We start from the raw sequence: 18,632 nt of genomic DNA, 5'->3' as shown, positions 1-18,632 counted from the left end.
ATCGTTAAATAAAGTTCAGGGCCGTCTTAAGACCTTCATAGGCCCTAGGCACCAGAAGCGGAACTTAAAATTTCACCATCCCGCCTTACAAATTATAAAAAATCTAAGCTAATTTCCGGATAGTTATACATACATTATATTATTAACACCAATACAAATTATGTGAAATAACAAAACTAAAGAAAGACAATATTTATAATATAATATGTTATATTTGGTACATATATAAAATATAATCAATATCATTTTCACGCACAGAAATCAGTGAGCTTAGTTAAATTTTAATGAACAATGTTAAACCGAGGTTTCTTATTTTTCTTAATATTATGTTTATTGTTTAGTGTTTCTTCTTATAAGTAATTGGCACAGTTTGGCCGCACAGCGAGAATTTATTATTTTCATAAAATCTGACTGCACAGTTTATTTGGCTGAGAAAGAAATTCTAATTTTTTAGTCACTATATTTTGATTTGAAGAAAAAGAAAGTTAAACATCTATGGAAAAAATAAACTGGATCAGAATACCTGTGTATCCTCAGTAAACAACGTAACCGCATTTTTTTGTGGGACTATAATGATAATTTATTAGAATATTTTGTCGTTAAATAATTCAAATATTTTAATATTTCATAACTTCTTTTGAATATATTTTACAAATAATACTAATTTCTAAAGAAAGCGTAGAAGCGTATTTAACCACGACGTAAAATTTCGTGTTATTTTGGTATTTTATTTAGCTAACTTTCATTTAATGTTTAATCGGTCATAGTATTTTTATAAATTTAACTTATAAATAAAAATTTAATGGTCGGCAAACATCCCCTATGGATTAAATAAATTTATTATTATTTTGTTCATGTGAAATATAAAAGGTTCGTAGGCACTGTGCTTATTTTGTGAAGTGAAAGATTTTGAAGTTGTCTGGTCCGTGTGCACAGCGAGTCACCACGGAATGCAATGTCATTGTTGAGTGAGAATGAGGTATATAGTTGATCAATATATATATTTTAACTTACATTGTTACAAAACAGGCATGAGCCCAATGCGTTAAAGCGATATTTATCAGATAAAAACAAAGATTCCAGTTACGCTTCATCTGAGTTGATCAAGAGATCGTATGAGGGCTCACCTCCAACTCAGAATTTTACTTTAAATCCATTAGGTATTAGAACACTACGGATTACTGCACTTTTTGTTTTTGATATATCTCATGCTATTTCATTTGGCTTTTCATCATGCTCATCAACCATTAAGGAAGTAAGTTTTAGATTTAAAATATGATTTTGGTATGTTAAAAGGGAGATGATCTTCTGCATCAGACATGGTTCCAGACTTACTTTTAAAAGGTTGTGTAATCGTAGTGATCCCAGATGTATCTGTACGCATGATAATGCCATCTTAAAAAAAATCGTGGAGTGCAGATGTATAAATTTTTTTGGAATTTCACTATTTGTTTTCATTGGTGCCAGTGGATATAAAACGAAATAATATTAATTTATATACTCCAAAAAGGTAAGTCTACCATTGTTTATTTATTTTTGATTTCTTTTTTTGTAATAGTTGCATAAAATAAACAAAACATGCAGTTGTAGACACTGGTCCATATTGACCAAGAGGAACATATATAAAATGCCGAAATGCAATGGAATTTCACAAGCAATGTGTGAAAAATGTGGTGTGGTCTTATGTTTTAATAAGAAGAAATATTGCTATTTAAATATTTTTTGTATATTTTTAATTTTAATATATTTTATTCGCGTTCTGCATGATGTTGTATGTTTACAACAAGCTGTTTTTATAAATATAATCCACAAATAAGCCTATATATTTAAAAAATATTTCTGCTGTCATTTTCAGCCTAATTTTAGTATAAAAACATTTTTATTTTTTAATTTGGTTAAACAAAAATGTCCAAGGTGATCTTTTTATAGCTCCTGCAGCATTCCTGAATAAAATTTTTTCGAAACGACCTTTTTTTAGTGTCCTCCTTCGATATTTTAAAAATCTGTCCAACTTACATCTACAAATAGTAATTGAAAGTTTTAATACTATAGTGTAGTTAATAAGTTCCAGACTTTTAGTCCGTTGTAACGCATACAACGGAAGACTTACAATAAATGAGAGAGACATTTTGTTGTAAGAATTTTGTTATGGTAAAACAGTAATTTATTTGGCCCTAACGTTAACAGTCGACTTGCACCAAAATCGTATTAAACGCTCGCCCCTCGACGCTCGACATAACTGTCACGTGCGACGGCGGGGTGGATGCGCAGCGTGTGCGGGTCGCTTCATCGCTAGACAGCTGTGCGCGCAATCCGTAGTCGTTGTTTATATGCGGGCGGCGGCCTGCGGAGCAGCAGTCGTCGCGAGGTGCTTGTTCGCTCTGTTCGCCCCGTTCGCCGTTCCGTTCGCCGCCCGAGAGCAATGTCAAAACTCGAGACATCTCAAAAGTGTTGTGCGAGTGCTTCGTAGTGAACGCTCCCTCTCCTTCGCCAATCAGTGTCGATGAAAATTGAACAGGATTCAAAGGACGGGCGCAGATCAGCCGAAAGGACGCGAAGGTTCGTCCTTTGTTTTTACTACTTTTTTCGCGTCTCTCCCTGCGTTCGCGTGTTTCGCAACTTTTCAGACCACTTTTTCAGAGACGCTTCAGTCGTCCTGCGCTCGGATGCGTGACGCATAAAAATGACCGAAACGCGACGAATTGGGACCATTGACGAGCGATTTCAAAAAATTCTATATTCGTTTCTTTGGGTCTCCATAGATATTCGGATCTATGGTGTCTACGAGAGCGAACAGTAAAACAAAAATTGAGAGGACGTTCAACTCTCAACGAACAAAATGGGGTAATAAAAACTATAAAAAAACATACTCAAAAATCGATTCTTCATTTTTTAATAGCGGTTTAAGTCATAACATGTAAAAAAGTGACCATCTTTTACAATTACAAAAGTTGAACGATTCTCTAGAATATATTAGGTATAGTATAGTGAATTTCATTAATTTAATAAATACATACCTAAAACTAATATGTTTTTTCTTTTTTATCTCCCCCTCAATTTGATTTGCATTAATTTATACCAATTTATTTTTATTTATTCCTGATATAAGTATGGTGCAGCTTCGAGTTACAGATAAAGAGCATTTGCTGAGATTATTAATACATTCTCCCCAAGCTGGGTGTCTGTTTTATTTTATATTTATAAATTAGTAAGTTATTGTTATAATTAAATATAGTTTTTTGGCAAATAAGGGGATACAGTTCATATAGTAGTTGTGACTCTTTGTATCAGTTAATCTATATGAGATTTCCAGAAAAGTTTTGCATATTAAATTCAGCGAAATCGTTTTTATTCTACGAGAAAATATTTCGGCAATAGTAACAGTTTGTCGGAACTTTATTCAATTTTTTTATGGGTGTGGTGATATCGTTTCTATGAGCAATCACTACACAAGCAGTTATCTGGGATTTGAGTCAGTTTTCAATTAAATAAAAATGAGTTTATTAATACATTAATATATTATAAATTTGTATAATGCTTTAGTTCTTTGAAAAAACTGACGATACACGTTATATTTTCTCTTTTCTTCGTGTCACGATAATGTTAATTTATTCTATTATTTTTTTCAAAAAACTTAAAAATCTGGATTATGTTGGGAATATTATTTTATATAAACCTACACCTATATCCTATCATTATTTCTAGTATTAAATCTATAATATTTATACTTTAATAACCCAATTTCAAAAGTTTAAGTACATTTTTACAAATAGTTTATATATTTTTATTTAATAGTACTTTTATCGCCCTACTCTGTATTTTATGTATTGTTTTTAATCTGTTTGACTAAGTATATTTAATATTGTTGCGCAGTGAATAAAATGGGGCATTCTAATACTGGTTTTTTAATATTATTCTCATCTTACATTTTTTTAATAAAAAAATATTTATAATTATACCTTCATATTTTATAATAATAAAATTTCTATAACTGAAATAATAATTTTAATTTGGTAATGTACATTATTATACAATCACTTTTTTATTTTATTTAATTTACGATCTACTTCTTAAGAATTAATTTATACAACTAGTCGTTTATGAACAGATTAATTATATGTATATTATAATTCACAATGGTCCCAACTTGGATACCTGCAGTACAATATATTTTTAGTAAACAATTACTAACGTTGTCTTATTTTTAAACATTTTATCATACATGTCTACTGCTTTAATATAGTATTTTAGTATAGCATTTTTTAAATTTATGTAATTATATATATGTAATTACTAAATAATGTCATTTAAATTTTATAAATTTAAATTTAAAATAGATTAAATTTAAATTAAATTTAAAATTTTTTTGTTTTCGGCGCCACACTCAAAAACCGATGGTTATGAATATTTTCGCTACGGCTATGAAAGCGGTTATATAAATACGCTTTAAAATTTGAACTTGTTAGATAGAGTGAGTCAGAACATTTAAACCGTTTATGTAATATTTTTGTCAGTTTATATAATCCTCCTTTTAAGTAGGTTAATTGCAGAGTTATTCATGTGGTGTTCACTGTTCTGACTAACGCTCGCTCGCTACCGCTTGATTGCATCTAATATGTTATTTTAAAACGTATTAATGTAGCAAAACGTTGTTGACCGCTTTCGTAGCCGTTACGGCCAAACGCAGCTGAGAGCATAATCATTGGTTTCTGAGTGTGGCACCTACATTATTAACAAATAACTAGATTTTTATTTATTTTGTTATTATAAGATATTAATATTACTGATGTTTTATTTCATCAAGTTGACAAATAACTAGCTTACTAACTTTATTCAATTTTTCAGAAAATGATAGATAGCTAATTCACTAAAAACGTTATATTTCCCTATATAAAAAATAAAAAACCTTTTTGGATTAATGGTGATAGTAAAATAAATTACATAAATCTAACGCATTTAAAACAAACGATAAATTTGACACAAAAGAGAAATGTATTGACTTAGGTTTTTTTTTAAAAACTTAAATAAACTATAACTTAGCATAAAAACTAAAAGGGGAAAATATCTACAATTTATTTAAAATAATAAATAATGAAGTGTAAATGTAACTAATATTTAAAAATAAATTTATATCACTAATTTTACCTTCTTTCTTTTTATTAAACACTAAATCGAGCTTTTAAATTTTTATTTTGAGGATTAAGTGTAATTCCGTATTTGGTTTTCCCAATATTCGCAAGAGAGGTCCCAATTCGGTAATTTTGCGCAACATTCCCGTTGCATAACATCCGCATTTATGTGACCAATGTATATATATATATGTATATAAAGCGTATATATGTGTATATTACACTATAAAACATAAAATATAGTATGAATCCACTATTGAATATAATGAAATTTTACTTTCTCCGTGAAAAAGAGAAAGTAAAATGCATCCGTTTAGTGCGAATTGCCATGTCATTTTTAATTTAAGGTAAAAAATTGCCCTAAAGGTTTTATCGATAGACACATTTTTTTAGTAAAATAATAGCAAAAACTTTTAAATCTCTATATCTGACACATATTATTATATAACTCTATATATATGTATACATCATAGCGTACTTCTATTGATTTGTAACTTATGTCCCTAATTTTGTCTTTCTCAGCTACTGTCAGCTTTATCGACTATGCTCTGACCTTGTCCTTGACCGACATTTTTAAAATTTTGCCTAATATTCTTAAAGAAACATTAAAAAAATATGTACATTGTAACACATTCAATAGCGAAAATCTATATATGATAGCATTTTCTCGTTGTTTTTATAATTTATTGAGAATAAGTCAGTAAATATTTTAGGTAGTGCTCGGATAAATCAGTAAAAAAACAGTGCATTTAGAATAGTTAGGAAATGTTTTGCATTAAAATTGTTTTTTAATGAACAATTAATTAGAAATACGAATAAAATCAATTTGGACATTTGGCCAATTAGGTATGTAAACTACTTATATTATTTATCTACAGGCGTTTCGTGATTTGCAATTAAAGAAGGTTATAATTATTTAAAAATCTGGAAATTACCATAAAAATTAATCTAAAGGATTAAAAGTTTACAAAAACAAGAGATATTCCCTAATCACCAATTTGTTTTCTAAAAAAATACAGGCTAGAAAATAAAACAAATAACGGATTCAAGATACATAGAGCTTTCGATAAGGTATTACATGATATACAATTTAAACTCAAAATGTACTTCCTTAAAATATCGTCTACATATTTAAATATCTGAACGAAAGATGCTTGTAAGTTCAATGTAAAGATTAAAAATCTGTTCTCTGCACTATAAAGTCTGTGGTGCTATAGGGTAGTGTGCTTGGACCTTTTCTATACTCGAATACACAATAGACTTGCCGATAGCGAATTAAACTACTAGCTGTATTTATTAAAATGGCACTGAATCTTTACATACTTAAATTTTTGGTTAAATTATATATTATATATTTATGCTAAATAAACCCGTTTATGAAAATTGATATTATATAGAACCAAAAAAAGTCTGATGAAGTTATATTTCAAAATATAATTCTGGATAACATGACTTATCTTCACATGCAACATTTTTACATAAAATCAAATAAAATCAAAATTGGATAGGGTTTCAGGATTAAAAGCTTATTTTAATCAATGTTTTGTAAATCACGATATATATTATCTTGCCAGTTTTGTTTTACAGTTTATATAGTTTATTATGTAAATTTATCGGGTAATTACCACAGACTGGTATTGGTCCTTATGCCGTCGTCGTTTTCGTACAGCGGGGAATATTAGATTAATGTTTTTTAAATATCGAGTAGACCGCAGTCCTTGAAAGTTTTCCCATTTCTGATATTTATGATGATCCATTAAAAAGTTGATTTTAAAAAATAGTAATAAAAAGAATTTTAAAATGTAATACTCTGTAAAATTCAATCTAAATAAGTTTATTTTATTTGTTTTTAGATGTGGAACATGTATTTATAAAAATAGAAAACTGGTTTTGACATCATTACACTATCGATGTGTTGTTGGTGTATTTTTTTTAAATTTTATACTGAATTATTTAATTCAACATTAACCAATTATTCGCATAATTGTATGTATCTGTGCTGTTAAATTCACAACCACATCCTTCGAGTTTCCACTCGTTGCGCATTGGTACCGATTGGTCTAAAAGTGGGTCATAATCCAATGGTATAATAATGCGAAGCGAATCGATACTTCTTGAACTTGAACCTGCGACGTTTGGTAACTGGCCCGTGCAACCAAAATACCGCAATTAAAAGATCGTTCCTTAGCATACGCACGAGTCCAGAGTTTTCCGGGTGAAAAACCTCAACGTTCAAGTTCGTTCCACTCTCGAAATCTTAAAATATGCACTTGCACACGCGAGTGTATTTCTCGGTTCAGCTGGAAGATTTAATGGCGTCTAAAATTAAGCACTCATTGTGTCAGTGCAGCGCTGTCTGCTTGTTGTTGATCACATTTTTTAATACTTCTGGAAAATAATTCTGTCAAAGTTGTGTACATATTTTTATTCGCGGAACTGTCCAACCGGTTGTTGTAAAGATGTGTAGTAACCAGTTTATGTACTTCGTTGCTTAAAATGGGTGTTTTGTATATCAGGACTATCGTAAATGAATTATGTTATGACTGGTTAAATATAGTTTTATATTATCAAAAATAGTAGCATAGAGGACTTTTGTCATCATAATGGTACATGGAGATTAACCCTTAAATTCAGTATTATTTTTAGAGCGTTGAACCCAAGCTAAATAAAATACAAATATTGCAGTCAAACTGCTAAATAAAATATTCTCACGTGAGTATTTGTTGTTTACTAATGCTATAACTACGTAAGCGGAAATAAAAATAATTTTATGTTGTTTTTTTTCTATCAAAGGCCATTCGATTTCCATCAGAGCATCCTTTATGAATCAATAAAAAATATCGAAAGGACACTAAATATTACATTTTGCTAGCTAATTTTAGTAAAATAGTTAATTATCACATCTCTTAATAACGGTCAATAGAAAATGTGAAGATTTTGTTAGTGTGAATCTACGTCAAAATGTTACGTAGTCACATTACGCAAAAACTTTATTTTAAAATGTCAAATTCAACTAATGGTTTTGACAAATATATTATAAGTATTGATACTGATACTATTATTAACGAAATATTTATGTTATTTCCGGATAAATGAACGGACGAAAATGAAAATGTCTAGATGTCTAGAAAGCGTCATTCGTATAGTTTGCAGTGTTGGAACGACAGCGTTTCATTTTGATACCGTTTACTCAGCTTGTGTTCTATCCACAAAAGGTCTTTCGCAACAACATTTCGAATTCGTTGCGTAAAACAATGGTCACAGTGCCTTCGTTTACATAACGGGGATTGACCCTCTTCTTACTTCTTCTATACATAACCAATTACTATAGGGCTACCATCAATTTATTATTAAACATTTTCTGTGAGTGTTGACCATTTTTTATTTAAGTCTTTAAAATTAATATTTCAGTTAAAATGCCATGTCAAAAAATAGTGTTATACCAAAAACTGCTTTGTCCATGGACTATTATATATGACTGTTAGAATTACAACGAAGAAAACTAAAAGTATATATTTCTTTCTGTTAGATATAAAGGTCCGTTTAGCACCAAAAAATTAATGTTAATAATTCATATTAATACCTATTTAGAATGTCTCAACAGGATTCATTTTTGCATGCGGCACTTATTTGTCAAGCTTGATTATCCATACTGTTTCAAGTAGTACAGATTACATAGCACAAAATATTTGGAACCGCATTTTAACTGTACGTTTTTGTCGTGCATTGTCGTGCAAGAGAATCGCATCTTTTAGATTCTCTAATATGGGGATCAGATGCTGCAGCTCTTGGTGCATTTTTCGATTCCTTGATAATAACTCTCAGCTGTGAATATTAAAAAAACAATCATAAAACTATTACAATAGTTTTCTTTTAGTATAAACTCGGTTTCGCAAAATGCTTTGCGGCTTTATTTTTTCTAACCATTATGCAGATCACTTTTCGTCGGGATTTACCTCCCAGGAAATATTATAATTTTTACTATCCCGTCTCCCGAGATTCACGTTTCAAAAACCAAGATGAGAAATTATCAGTAATCTTTTAAAATCGATCATTTATATGTTGATAATATTATTCCGTTATAAATATTAATTTCTTTCTTTTAAATCTAATTTGTTTTTACATAATATAATCTTCTACGTCAGCGTTGTCCAACTACCTACATAGCCCTCGGGCGCATACAAAATGTGCTAATTAATTAAAGCGTAAATTCAAATTTTATAGATTTTTTATCATAAATATAAATTAACTTTTATATAAATGAAAAGTAACTTAACTGTATATACAAAGTTTCATTATTTACTTCAACACATAACTTTACGACCCACAGGCCATATATATTATGTACCGCTTATTGTATTTCCACATCCTCTGTAGAAATTATAGAAATTAAAATCATTTTAAAATAATCTACATGGATATTTTTATGAAACAAAATGGATCTTATATATTACTAGAGTTGCCACATGTTTACAAAAAAAAAGTATGCAGCCAGTTTAAAATACGGAGCCAGGTTAAATGTCTTTAAATATAAATATTATTTTCAATAAAAATACTTTAAATTTCCGGGATTTAGCAAATTTTCAATCCCTACACATGGGATTGAAAAAATTATCGGTAACAGCACCCATTAGTTAAATACGATAGATAAATTGCTTGTTTATGCTGCGTAGAAGAAGCGCTGGACAACTTCGGATCGGCTTTTATGGCTTACACCCAGTACGTGCGGCACCCATTTATTAATTTTTTTTAATTTTTAAACTGTTTTAAATGGTTCAGAAATGTTGTTTTTATGTTTACAACATGGTATCGTACGTTTCTTAACGGTCTTCATATCAGTAGCAATATTTAGTTTACGAGTAGTTTTTGTTGCTTTACCCGCTGTTAAAAATGCTGTTATTTGCTTCTTTTCTATTGTTGATATTATTAAATTACAGTTCAAAAAATGCATTTTATTACCATAAAATGAAATTTTCGTTGAAAAATATTAAAGTTGACAATGTAGTATAAAGCGCTATTGTATTTTAATTAACTTAATAGTTTGTATAGCTTTTAGTAAATTACTTACATCGGGTTTATTTTGTATGGTTTGTAGTGTAGCTCGTGCTACTCCACACCGAGCAAACATATGTTTTATTTTTAGCAGTAAACTCGCTGCTCCTAATATCTGTCTGAGGGCGCATTCACCACTAGTTAATCAGAGCGCAGGTGTACACCCAACTATGTAACGTTCTATTTCCATTATTATTTACGCTTTGTTAAAATAGCGTCTGTCATATAACAACGTTCGATTTAAATACAACGTGTTAATCGTAATACAATAATAATATTCAGTTTATCACTGATTTTCGTACTCGGAATACGTTTTGCATCTCGTTTTCCTTGTGCGGCTCGATTCCTTGAAAATAGCGTTTTTTTTAACGATCCGTGTTGCCACTTTGCGTTTCGTTATATTATATTACATTCGAACTCGGCATATTTATCGCGTGCTTCGTTCGAGTCAGTCGTCTTATTATGAGCTGAAACTATAGCTTGTGTTTGTATTCACTCTAATGAAAACATCACTTGTGCAAGTGTCAATCCTAAATTTTGTGAACATATTGATCACGCAACGAAAATGTTCCAAAGCAGAAGCAGAAAATTTGTGAGTTTATTATAGCGTTACTGGCTTATTGCTTTCTCTGGGTAAACGACTCATTATATCACACAATCAACATTCATAATTTCAACTGATAAAAAAGTTGTTCTTTGTGTTTTAAAAACGGATGTTCTCATGTGTGTCCACAAAGGAAACGCTGTAACAAAATATCGTAAACAAGACTAAATTTTAATTGTTTATTTAAACATTGAAAGAAACCAGAATTATCTTGAAGTTACCGCACATCCTGTTCATATATGCATATAAATATGTATAATCCTTTTATGTTTGCCATTTACTTGAAATGTTTTGATGTTTTGGTCTTTTTAATCTAAATAGTATCAACAATAATGTCTACTATCTTTGTTTAAAAAGTCGTTGTACCATTTTTGTTATCGAAATATTTTCTTTCTCATCTAAACATTTTGCTTATCTACTTCCTTGCTCAGTTTCTGTTTTGATGAAAATGTTTGCAATGTAAACGTATTTTAATTTATTAGAATATTACATATTCTAATATTAAAAAATATGATTGTGTAAAAATTTCCAATAGCATGATAAGTATACTTCCTTAATTACTTTCTTCAGTTGCAACATTTTCAAATTTGATTAAACATGCCATTAATTGCTTTAATAGTATTATTATCATTACCTTGTGAAAACGTTTTAAATCCGTGACTATATTTCATTCATTTTTTCAACTTCAGTTTTATTACACATTTTCTAACAAGAAAGCTACTAATAAAACAAGGAAAAAATAAAATAATAAACGCTTAATATGGCCATAAAAATAATCGCATTCTATAATAAGATACCTTATCTACAGTAATATTCGCGATTTCTTTCCATTTAATTTTAACGAGAAACATGAAGATAGTGGAAAGGGCTTCAATGTTATTCCAACTTATAGTGACGTCACGCTTACAGTAAAGGATTAGGCCTTCTTCTCGTATCGCGACAGCCATGCAAATAAATCGCCAAGTCACACTAAAAAATGTTTATTCTCAGTACTCGTCGTGTTGGAGCTTTGCAGATACCGATTTAATTATTTGATAAACAACGGTTTAGTTTTGAGTCCACTCATAATTATTATTTCTTTTATTTTTGTACTCTCCGTGTTGGTCCGTTCGTGGATGTAAATACATTCATCGCCAGGGGTCTTCCTCGTACTCCTACAGGCAGAAAATGTATCTTCACAAATCAACACATACCGAGAATGTCTATAAATACATTCTAAATCACGAATGTCTATAAATACTCTTTGAATAACTCTTCTCAAAAGAACGACTAATTTACTATTGATAACACACGTTGATGTATTTATTGACATTTTTTGACCGTATTGCTTGGTGAGTTGTTGACCTCGTTTGTACGTACAAGCTTTGTTCTCTTCATGAACCTATGACTTGGGTGTATCGAAGTGCCCTCGAAAGCAGATTTCATTGTTGGATGAGTGCATATTTGTTTAAACATTCGCGAAACCACCGTCTACGACCTCATTGATATGTGAGTTATGAAAAAAAAACAATAAAAACAAATTAAAAATAACTCACAAAAGCATCACGTATCGCAGTTATGTAAAAAAAGCTTTGATAAACGATGTTATTAATAACAATAATTTTGACATACATATATATACATACATTTGTTACGGACACAAGTTTGACCCGCATGAACTGCGGTTTGTGTTTTAACTGATGAAAATTAACAAAGATATCTTATCTATACGCAGAAGTTTGAGGTTTGGCGCATTGTCCATCAAATGCGTTGCATTCTAATTGTGTGGTTAAATTCGCTTTAATCGTGGCTTCAGAATTCAATAATAATTATTTGTAAGGTCATTTTTAATGTGTATGTTTTCCCTTGCATATTTGCTGTAAACTAATGCATGATTATTTTTACGATATGACAGTTGCTATTCCGTCTGAAGAATTTATATTTATACGCAATAGATCGTTCGTTCTCTGCGTCAAAAAATCTCAATTTTCGAAGTTCCTGGTGGTTCAAAGTGGCGTCTTGGCTGGACTATATTTGACGAACGAAGTTAAAACGCTCCTTTTCTCCGGACTTCGATGGGATCTTATACTGGGTCGTCTGTAGTTATACTCTCATTTCTAAATTTTTCTGTTATATTATTTTTAACTATTCAATCAAAAATTCTGTGGAGGTTCTTCGTATAATCGCGCAGTAAATCACTATAATCACGATAATTACAAAAATAAACGTGACAATAGTATATTATACACAAAGACTGTAAATGAACGGACCACCACAATAGCCCTCGTAATGTCTAAACTTTAGACATTAGCTGTATAATTTTAAATCAGAAATATGAGTAGTTGGGTTAGTTAAATGATTTTCCTTAAAACAAACAACGGTGGTTTCGCTACCTGCTCATGAAAACGTATTTTGCTGACAAGTCACAATATATTCCGTTTTATAAGCGATAATTGCATTAGAAAGAAAAGTTTAATGTCATATTGCTAAATTAGCCATACGACTTTTGAGGACAATGGATTAGTAATGCTATTCCATTGTCCTTAAATTCCTTTTTGGTGGCATGTGGGTGGAAAAAAATCCATTAAAATTTATGATTCTTAGTATATTAAAAATAATTATTATTTAAAATATACTTGATATATATATATATATATAATAATATTCACTCTAAAACATATTGTATCTAGTTTTTTCTGTATAGAATTGTATCTATACTTAAAAAAATCATATTTTTCTTACTGCGCAGCCTTTAAATACAAAGAATCTTACTTATACAGTGTCTAAAAATCAAAGTAAGAAGAGTCGTTGAGTCTTTCTGATCTCTGGTTCCTTGTGGTCACTTGAGTTGAGTTGATGAGTCTTGAGAGTCCTCGAGTCTTCGTCAAGTATTGATGTGACCAAATGTCAAATCTATTATACTGGTCCTTAAAATAATGAGAGAGAATGTCAATTTGAAACCGATAGCATTATTGCATAGCTCCGCCTCCGGTATATCCCTTCCAGGTGGTCTTTTGTAGGCGACCATCTGATAACAGTGATGAGTTTTTATGCTGTGGTCTTTGTGGCTATTGTAAGCATATTCTTGGGTGTTCCTACACGACGATTTTAATACTTCTAATTTATCTTTTTTTAATAAATTAATAAATAAATTACTGATTAATTTAAAAGAAATGCAATATCTCTTTAAATTTTCTCTAATTTATCCACTTTTTCTAAAAAAATCTATATTTAGAACAGCTCTTATAATATAATTAAACTTGTGTATATTCCACGTTTTGTGTGAAGTCGTTATCTAGTTTGCTTTTCGTATATTTATATGTACATATTATTTATATAAAATAATTATCAATAAAACCAAATATATTTTAGCGGGACATTGAAATTTAATAGTCGGCGACGCGCGCCTTCTGCCGATAACTACTTGTTTTTGCCATTTTTTTTGTATATTTTAATATCATCTCAAAACACTTCTGGTAACATGTGGCCCGCCAGAAGGCCGCGTACTTGACTTACGTGCGTAATCTCTGATACTCTTTTCGTATACTCTCAATCATTCGGTCAAGCGATTTTGTTTTTCGCCGAAAACTGTCGATTAAAACGGTCAGAAGACACGTTTCGTACTTTCGAATCGAGTACAGCGACTTTCCGCCTACGCTGTGTATGCTGTGCACAGAAACTGCCTTGATTTATACCGTTAAACATCGCCGATCTGAGCGATCCATCTGCATCCACCTCGATGCTGCGAGTCTTCTGAAGACGAAGACGTTGACCTCACTCCAGTCGTGGACAACGTATTGTGGCGTAGTTTGTTGCCATATTAGTGAAATTATCCAAAGGTATGTTTCAGTAACAGTTTCATATTGAAAGAGTGATTTTTTTTCTTTTTAATCACTATCGAGCCATATCTAGGTGGCGAAACAAATCCGGAATAATTGAAAGGCAATAATGTACATGATTCACTGTTGGTCTAGTCTTTCACGAGGAATCCCAGCGTTCGCTCTCGGCGATAGGAAAAACTGGAAAGACCCGATCGAGAGGTGATCGACATGGACATGAAGTTGTCTGGGGGAGAGATTAGAGAGGAGAATAAATATATATATGCTTACATTTTATAATTTATTTTAGCTTTAAAAATGTATTTTTTGTATGTTATTAATTTAACAAATATACCTCATGAAACCCCATATTTGATTCCTATATAAAAATTTTTTCTATTCGAATGATTCTTAGTTCGAAATTCAATCGTTCTCTAAATATATATTTGGATTCTTAACGAGTATTTGAAAACTCAAGTTACTCGAATTGAGCGATTATTAGTTATATTTGCGAATCAGAACTATACTAATAATAGAACCAGAGATATATTTATCTCTCTTTAACGCATTGGAGTAGTGCTAGATATATTAAAAGCATATAAGTTACGACTATAGAATTACATTAATAATATTATTAGCAGTAAATATTTAAGCAAATACGTAAAAGAAAAACAATATTAATGCATTTTTTACTATCAACATAAACTTAAGCGTTCACATTTGTTCTATCGATAGTGAAAGTTGTTGTTTTCGAAGTCATAGGAATCAGAAATTGTATTCGTATGAATGTATTTATTAGCTCGAAAGGGTCAAGTGATATTTTAATAGAAAACAATGAACGATTTGAACACTAAACATATGTACATATATGACCAACAATAAATTATAATATTGTGCTATTGTCATATGAAAATCGATAACGTGAGATTGAAATCTTTTATCACATACATATTATCGGAATCCCCAGTAAATCAAATAAAAACTCAATCAAATTATCATAACAATCTAAGAATACCCATTGTCTTGATTTTTTGCTCTCGCCTACATTTGCACAATAAAAATATTTCCCAGCTAGAGAATGTCAGGAATTTCCATAGAGGCTGCTCGCTAATTTTAGGTAAGTCCAAACTTCAACGACGTCAGTATCAACAGACTGAGACGATAAACAGACCGGTCGGTGGTCAATCGGTCAAATGTGCTTTGTACGTGATCAATAGGCGTAAAAGTGTACGTGACGAGATAAAGATGCTGTATCTGTTCGTAGTGCTTTCGCTTTCGACGATAAGTCGCTAAAAACGTTATGCGCGATGCATTATGCGATAATATAATGATACTGTGTGTGTGTGTGGGTTAATTTATAATCGACCTAGATAGTAAAACGCTATCTTTTTCGAATAATGTTGCGCCAAGAGCGGGGAAAGGCTTGATATCGCTGCGAGATATGACGCCTATACTGTATATGTTTGCAAAAGGGTTGCAATGTAGATATGATTATAGAGATATACAGAGGGATTAAAACGCTTTTATATATTGCATAACATGTATTAACTCTTTAATCGGTATCGCCGTACATGTACGGTGGTCTTTCTTTCTCTGTTTTGAGGTACCCCAGATAGTTATTTATTGTATTTACATTTTCCACAAAAGCCAAATGATATATAAAAAATATATGTAAAATATATTAACCCATTATCAAAGCTTTTTCTTCTATAATTTACTATAAATGCAATTTAAAATAGCAATAAATAAATAACACAATTAATTATGAAAAAATACGTCAAATTAACTCACTACTCAAATTCGACATTACCGAAAATCAAATTTCTCATTGCGCAGCTACCTGCATTTTTTAATTAATATGATTTTTTAAACATTTAATTAGTTGCTCATTGCCCAAAAAACGATAGCATATTGTATATCAGTGGGTTATGTTATATATAAATTAGGTTATAGTTTATTTAGAATATAAAAATCAGTTTAAAAATATTTTCTTACAAATACGATTATAGATATTTATTTAATTAATATAATTCTTCTGTAATAACATGGTAGGTGTCATGGAATACACAATCAACAACCACAAATAAGTAGTAAGACACAAGACTGAAATCAGTATAAATTAGTGTAATATATTTTATTAATTATAAACTATTATTACAGCTTACAATTAATATAAATCACTATGCATTACCTAGCTAGATTTTGTGTTTATTATTCATTATAATATTCATTCGTGAGATTAGGAAAATCTTATTTGTATATCTCGATAGAAATTATATTTATACAATGATCACTAATTAAAATCTCCCGGACAATAAAGTGCATATGAGATTTAAACTCAGGTCTTTCAGATAATATGTATGTGATAAAAAAATCCTACGCGGCAATTTATTAGTTAAATTGACATCAACACTTCTTCAATCGGTTATTGCGAATATAAATATATAAAATATAGATTAAGAATATTATTGAACACCATATTTCTTTGTATGAATATAAATAAGAGATGCCGTGTAAAATCTATCATAGTACACTAGACTCCCCAATAACATGGTAAAATGGGGACGTGCTATTTGGGTGGCCGTTACTTTATGTCTGAGCGAGCCAAATGGAGGTTATCTCATATTAAAAAAAAATGTATGAAAATTTAATTTTCTAATCTCCCAACTACACGCACCCAAATAGCACGTCTCCAATTGACCGTGTTATTGGGGTGTCTACTGTATATTTAATAATTAGTTCTCTTTTTATTATTATTAATATTCACTTACTAACCCTTTTAAAACATATGAAATAAATGTGTTTTTTTTATTCTCACATTGGACAGAAATGAAACATATTTTTTCACAATTTTTCACATTGCTACTGTATGAATAAAAATTTTGATCCAAATCTGGAGCAAAAATAGAAAATTCAAAAAAATGACAGCTTCTAAAAAAAGTGGAAAATATGATTTATTTTGTTTTTATAAAACCGTTATCTATAACCGAAACAAAACCAATTCCTTAACATATAAGTGTTTACTCATAATAATTTAATACCGTAGGTAATTTAGGTCATACATACTTAATATACTTGAAAAAATATGTTATATAATATATTTTAAAAATGAAGAATAAATTTCTAGGCCAATTTGGGTAATTTTCTGACTAACTTCCTTACATGTGTATATATAAATAGATAAATTAAAGGTGAATTACAACTTACAGGGAATTTCATTAGTAGGGTCAATCTTTCTGTTAAATATAATTTAATAGATAAATCTATTAATATCAAACTTTAAAAGAGCAAATACCAACAAATTTAAAAAAATTCAGAGGCAAGCGAATGTCACCCTTTCCTCTGGTTAAAATAACTTTAATTTAGATTCACAAATTTCATATTAAATTTTATCAATGAAAAACCAAGAAATTTTTGCTTTGCGATCAATCACTTTAAAAATATTACCTTTTAACCCTTTGTTTGTCGAAATCTGATTAATCAGCTTTTGCCTCTTTAGTGTGAATTGCCGAATACATTTTTAACGTGCTGTAGGATATTTTCTTCAGGGGTTAATAATATATATATGTTTATTATTATTATTTTTATTATTATATATATTAATATTTAGATGGTAATCCTAAAAGGCTTGGAAACTAAAGGGTTAAAGTAAATCCTAGAACTTCTTTCTGAATAGTCAAATGCGCTGTTACATTTTTATAAAGCAAAATCGCATGTTTTGAGAATTTTTGATTAAATAGATTTTCATTTTCTTTAATTAATAATAATTTTTTGTTTAAAACATTTTTTTGATTAAATAGATTTTCATTTTATTTAAGTAATAATATTTATTGCTTAAAAAAATTTCTTCAAGTAATAATATTTTTTCGCTACGTGGTTAAATAACTCACGACAGTGTATGTCTATGAGTCGTTCGTTGTGTAAGTGATTATCCAGCCAATTTTTAGTTAGATAATGAACCAAATTTATTACTCAAAGATCGACTTTTGTCTCTTATTGTGATTTCCGCAACTATTTATAAATATTTTTAATAATTAATGTCTTATAGTT

The 18,632-nt window shown here is 30.0% G+C and overlaps 1 protein-coding gene across 1 annotated transcript in view; it reads left to right on the top strand.

Moving 5' to 3' along the window:
- Nucleotides 1-2,356: 2,356 nt before the first annotated feature.
- gol (ring finger protein goliath) overlaps nt 2,357-18,632 on the top strand; it is a 59,939-nt gene continuing 43,663 nt past the window's right edge. The window contains exon 1 of the mRNA XM_088204020.1: nt 2,357-2,559. The gene's annotated coding sequence lies outside the window, so the exon portion shown is untranslated. The remainder of the gene's footprint in view (nt 2,560-18,632) is intronic.

This window comes from Plectrocnemia conspersa, unplaced genomic scaffold (assembly GCF_051122295.1).
Source record: "Plectrocnemia conspersa isolate PC_06_02 unplaced genomic scaffold, ASM5112229v1 ptg000014l, whole genome shotgun sequence".
NCBI lineage: Eukaryota > Metazoa > Arthropoda > Insecta > Trichoptera > Polycentropodidae > Plectrocnemia > Plectrocnemia conspersa.
The sequence above is the reverse complement of the archived record's forward strand: the minus strand, read 5'-3'. Positions and strand labels throughout refer to the sequence as shown.